Source organism: Tupaia chinensis, unplaced genomic scaffold, assembly GCF_000334495.1.
Source record: "Tupaia chinensis unplaced genomic scaffold, TupChi_1.0 Scaffold000075_1, whole genome shotgun sequence".
In the NCBI taxonomy this organism is placed as follows: Eukaryota; Metazoa; Chordata; class Mammalia; order Scandentia; family Tupaiidae; genus Tupaia; species Tupaia belangeri.
Window position 1 is genome coordinate 3,322,072 of NW_006159535.1, and position 6,043 is coordinate 3,328,114.

At 39.8% G+C, this 6,043-nt stretch overlaps 1 long non-coding RNA gene across 1 annotated transcript in view; it reads right to left on the minus strand.

Moving 5' to 3' along the window:
• LOC102485092 (uncharacterized) overlaps positions 1 to 5,737 on the minus strand; it is a 24,454-nt gene extending 18,717 nt beyond the window's left edge. Inside the window, exons 1-3 of the long non-coding RNA XR_333656.2 lie at positions 5,566 to 5,737; positions 3,617 to 3,765; positions 3,401 to 3,535 (exon numbers count right to left, since the gene is read on the minus strand). This is a non-coding gene — a long non-coding RNA (uncharacterized LOC102485092). The remainder of the gene's footprint in view (positions 1 to 3,400; positions 3,536 to 3,616; positions 3,766 to 5,565) is intronic.
• Between the last annotated feature and the right edge of the window lie 306 nt (positions 5,738 to 6,043).

Below are 6,043 nucleotides of genomic sequence, written 5' to 3' on the forward strand. Positions count from 1 at the left end.
GCCTATTCAGGTCCATTACGCTAGACTGGAGATGCATGATATTCGATCAACATCATAATCTGACCTGAGGCGCTGAGCTGGTTAGCCAATGATGGGTAAGAGAATCTAGCTGACCTTTTGCCACTTCCTCCACCTAAGACAGGATGCCCATCCTTGCTGTGGGTTGTTCCTATGACGGGTAACCGAGGATATTCGGCTAATAAGACTCCAGCCTAAGACAGGCACAGCTCCCCCTGGTTCCCTGTCTATAAAACAGAGAAGGGGGACATGTGGGGAGCCACATGCACCAAAATGGCTGACATGACCTTCATACAAGGACCTTCAAGTATCCTTGTCCCAGGAGTAGACAATTCATGCTGAGACTTCCACATTCAGGCAGGTCCTCAGTCAGGTCCACGACAATTCCCGCCCACTCTTCCTACCCTGTGTATATAAGAATGTTCTCTGGCCCTCAATAAACGAGCGACTGCATACCATCTTGAGCTGTGACACTGTGTCGCTCCCGTGCTGTGACGCCGCGCTGGTTCCAGACCTCCGCTCTCTCACTCAGGCACCCTGCCCGAACGTCCCGCGGGCCAGGACACAAAGTGTTAAAGGAAATCTTTGGAACTCCAAGATAGGGATTGTGCTGAGTCTTTTATATAACAGGAGTTTTCTTCTCCCTTGAGGAGAACTATCTAATCATTGACATTTTCTAAACTTATGGTAACGCTACTGTCTCCACTACCTTTGCTCCTAACACAACCGGTCACTTGGTTTATTCTTGACTTGGGACCAAATGTCATCTTTTCCCTGAGAATGTCCAATAGAAATGGATAGTCAGTCTCTCCCACATGTAAATTAGGTGACACTATCTATGGATCAGAGAAGCAATAGAGATTTGTCTATAGATAAAGAAAAAGCAACTGAATTTGAAGGAGAGGCCATACAGGAAATGGAGGGACTTCCGTGAAGGACAGCTCAGAGAAGAGAAGGCAAGTGAGTGAGAACTTTGAAATGTGTTTGAAATCCCTGATTATAGGGCTTTCCTGAAATCTCGATGCACTTGCCCTTACGTGCTTTGAGCAATCTGCCTTGTTGATTAGGCAAGCTGCCTGCTGAAGAAACAATTACAGGTAAATTCAAATTGTCCTGTTTAATTCTTGTAACAACCCAGTGGGAAGGTCTTATTATACTTATTTTATATAGTTACATGAAAATTAGTCCTGGAGATGGTGTGTTGAGGAGACTCGAATTCTAGTCTTAGTTTTACAACTGCATTATCTGAAGCATATTAACTTCTTTTGGCTTCAGTCTTTCTCAAAAAAAGCAATTTTAGACTGGTAGAAGGGTCCTAGCAAATGGTTAAGCAATAATCCTGTTTGTAATTTATGAAGTCAATAGCCATGACCCAGAAGCTTCGAATGAGCAGGAGCTGTCAACAACCTGGCCTCATTCTCTTCATTCCTAAGTACATGAATTATGTTATACAGTATTGAAGATGCCTCCTAGCTCTAAAATTCCACAGATTCTGGCCCCAGTTACCAAGAGGTTCATTTTCAATCTTGAAAGTGCTAAAAGTGGCTAATAAATTTGGTGGGACATTTGGACAACACTTGAATAGAATCACTTGAATCTGCAATAATTCTCTTTGACTCTGAAAACCTTTGAAATGTTTCCTTTTTATTATGACTACATGGATCATTACTTGGCAAAGAAATTTCCCCTAATATTGATCTATGAACATAAAGGATTATGTGCCAGGATAAAAGGATATAAAAATAGTGTTTTAACTTATTGACAATAAAAGTAGGCACTGAATTTTCATGAAAACCAACCAACAAAAGCTATCATCAAAACTGGATGAGCTGAGAAAATACAAGCTTAATTGGTGTATCCTGAGTCAGTGGTTTTTCAAGTAAATGTTTCCTAGTTATGAGACTCTATTTCTTGAAATTATTTAATGTTGAGAATGCCAGTCAATTGTCAAATCCTCAAGAGCTGCCATCTTCACTGTGGGATCCTGACACTTCATCCTTATAGGTAGTACTTTTTGGATGAATGAAATTAAAAACAAATAAAGATCCTGTAACCTCACGGCATTAATGGGTAAACACATAAACACAGACTTTGGACCTCACTAAGTTCCCCAATTGAAAAATCGATTAAAATAGACACTGGGAGTGAGGGGAACCAGCAGATGATGCAATGGTTACACCACTAGACTCCCATGTAGCTGACTGTGGTTCGAGTCTCAGACCTGGCAGCTTAAAAATCATGCCAGGCACATGTTTGTGCATACTCAAGAATGGAGGAGAAGGGATTGTGGCATGGCCATCCCCCCAAGGGGTGATTTCTAACTTTCTGTTTCTCTGTTTCACTGGCAAGTGTGTGTGCCTTATAGCAAAAATCTCTCTCTCAAATATATATATATATATATATATATATATATATATATATATATATATATATATACACACACACATATGTATATACACTCTAGGGATGATGATTTGCTAATATATTGATAAGGACTTTCAAAAAGTATTACAAAATTGTTGGATTCAAGTAAAATTAATAAATTACCTATATTTTTCAAGCATCTAAGATTGAGAAAAATTAGGCTTATTCATAGAATAGATCCTAGTGCATATCAGACTTTCAAGAAATGATTTTTAAATGAAAAACATAGCTTTTCATGTTTGCATAGATATCCAAGTATTTAAGTATCTATGCATGTTATGTTTTTATTTGAACACATATAAAAGAACAAATTATTTTGTTTAGTATTACCTATCTTACTTCTTCACCTCAAATTTGAATGTACACACATTGTTTATTCCGAAGTATATTCTACCATATTGGCTTTAGAGGTTCATCTTCTGACTCTTTAATGACCTTATTAACTGATTTTGATTGAGAACTAGAGAAATTTGATTAATTGGGTGCCATAAGAAGAGCGTTTTGCCTGTCAAAGATAGGTAAATAATATTTTTTTCTCCCTTTGCCACATAGATTCAATCATAGATATTGGGTTGTTGGAAAAGTCATGACTCGTTTTTGGATAGAAAAATGTGTCATGACTTTTCTGATGATACAATAGATAAATAATGGATACAGAGATACATACTTGCATTCCACTTGCCTTCGTAGAGCATAGTAAAAACCCTGAATTTACCTTTGTTCCTGCTTCAAAAGCATGGAATTTGGTACCACCACCCCACCTGTAATAGAGCTGTTCACTTTCAATAAATTGCCAGGTCTCTGGCTTTCATTAAACAGCCCCAGCCTCTCATTTGATTTGTGTTACAGGCTCCCCACATAGGTAATGATTCTAATTTTGAAAATCTCTGGAGATTACAACAAAGAAAGCAGGCCAGGAAGAAAGGTATGGACAAAAGTGATATGAGGGCGCCCTTACCTCATCCCATTGTTTCTCCTGTAGAGAGGACAGGCTGCTGGCTACATTGGGACCATGGAGGTTAGGGACCTGAGCCTTGTTTTGTGTGCTGTTTCTTCTTCAGCAAATGGAACTCATAGTTCATGCCACAGAAAGCTAGACAAAAGAAAATCAGAACCTTTGAAGCTATCATCTTTTAAAAGTCGCGAGCCTCTCTGACATCACGCATTCCCTTACCCAGTGCAGAACTGCCATAGCCACCTTCCCCTCCCGTCCTGCCTCAGAGCCTTTACACATTCTGTTCCTTGGCTGTAGGTTGCCATCCTCCCAGCTCTTCTCTGATAAATTCCTACTTATTTTTCAGGTCTCAATTTACATGTCATTTCCTAAAACAAACAAACAAACAAAAAAACCTCTTTTAACTCTCCAAACAATGTTATCCACCTCTTATTTTCTCTAAGTATCCTATTCCCCTCAATCATACCTATCATAAATGGTGTTATATATTAATTTGTTGTCTTTTGCTTTAATGTCTATTTTCCTTAAAAGAATTCTGGAGCAGCAGATAGGGATCATACCTATTTTTATCAAAATGGTATCCCCAGCATCTTGCGCTGGGAAGTGACTTGGTATTTAATTCATACTCATTGAATGAATGACCCATTGTTTGCTGCTGTTGGTAAAAGAAAAGGCAGACACCTTCCCAGTGGGCCAGAGTGAGAACACACTTTTCTCACTGCAATCTGCACCCAGGTTCTCACTCGCCACACAAAGGACTAGCCACAAGGATACAAGAGATACACACTGGGCACCTGCGCCAGCCTCAGCAAGGGAAAAAAGAGGGCAAAGGAGGAAAAAGGATAGAGAAGGATGTTCTTATTTCCAAAGTATGAAAGGAAATCTTCATAACTCCATGCTAGCGTAGACTTGTGCTGAGCCTTTTCCATCATGGAGGCTTTCTTCCCCTTTGAGGAGTTCGGTCTACTTACTGACATTTTCCAAAAGAAGTCCACTATGGCAATGAACCTGGTGTCTCAAGCCTTGTTTTGAGTTGCTATATGATTTGCCCCCTTGGGCAGGCAACATCCATATACTCCCCCAAATCAGGAGTGCTCAGTTTTACAGCATAAAAGCCCAGCGTGGTGCATTAGTTTCCTATGTGGCTATGGCAAACAACATGTAGTTAGTAGTTTAAACAACATGGATTTAGTTCTGGAGGTCAGAAGTCTGAAACGGGTGTCACCACACTAAAATCAAAGTGTTGCCATAACTAGGTTCCTTTCTGGGAGCTTGAGGGGAAAACCCCTCTTCTTGCCTTTCCTACTTTCTAGAGGCCACCTGCATTCCTTGCTCATGCCAATAATATCACATCTCTGACCATTCACAAGGACTGTGATTACATCAAGCATACCCAGATAATTCAGGATAATCTACCCAACTCAAGGTCTTTAAATTAATTATACCCGTAACATTCCTTTTGCTATCTAAAGTAAATATCCACAGGCTTGGAATGAGTAGTGGACATTTTCTGTGAGGGACATTAATTTTCCTACCATACATGTGACTTATTCCTAGGACAAGTCTCAAAAAAGCAGGTGAAGAGATCTTAGCTCTACCCTTGCTAGTTCCTCTGAGGAGTCAGGGAATATAGTAAGAAAAAAAGTAGGTGTTAGAACACTGTTTAATAAACAAAAGAGGTCGAGGTCGTAGAATCCTCCAGCCAATGAATCCCATTCTTCAGTATGTCAGCCACTATAGTCAATAAAAGCCAGCTGTGAAAACATTTCAGGCCCTGAGAAAACTGCGTTAAATAACAGACTGGAATGGTGTGAAGATTCTGATATTTGCTCATAACAAATTTGATATATTCAGAGGTAAATTTCAAAGCCATTTTTCAGGAATTATTTCAGTTACAAATAACAGAATAACCACAAAACAGAGGCTTAAGCAACAAAGACATTTAAGTATTTTTCTGCACCAGAAAGCTCAGAGGTAGATGCTGTTTTAGCAGGGGACAGCAGCTCAGCGGCAACAGAGACTCATGCCTTCACAATCTCTCTGCCCTGCCCTTCTCAGTAGGCTGACAGTATCTCTCCTCATGGTGGTACAATGGCTGCCACAATTTCAAGCATCATGTCTTCACAAACTCCTCCCCTAGCATAGATCTTTTCAGCTTCTTCTGCTACCTTTTTTAACAGTGAGGATCACTTCCAGGTGTAGCCAGCAGACTTTAGCTCAGCTCTCACTGATCAGTCAGGCCTCATGCCCAGCCTAAGAAACTAGAATGGAATTCCATGATTAGCCTGGACCAGCCAGGAGTCATCCTCTGCAATGCACTCATCACCATTCCAATTTTGGGTTCTGCTGAAAGAGAAGAGGAGGGAATGATTATTGAACAGGTAACCAACAGTGTTTGACACATAAACATTAGCTGTTAATTGTTTCTAATTGTGCTAAAACATAAATAGGCAGATCTTCATTCAGAATAAGTAGAACTTCGTATTCAAATCTAAGATGTCTATCTCATCAGCTGGACTAGACCACATGTGCGTGTGTGGTGTGTGTATAATTTCTTATTATATTCCATTTTCTTTCTTTTTTTGTTATATTTCATTATAATACTGTCCTAAATTTCTCTCCTATCTCTGGAGCAGAATACACACA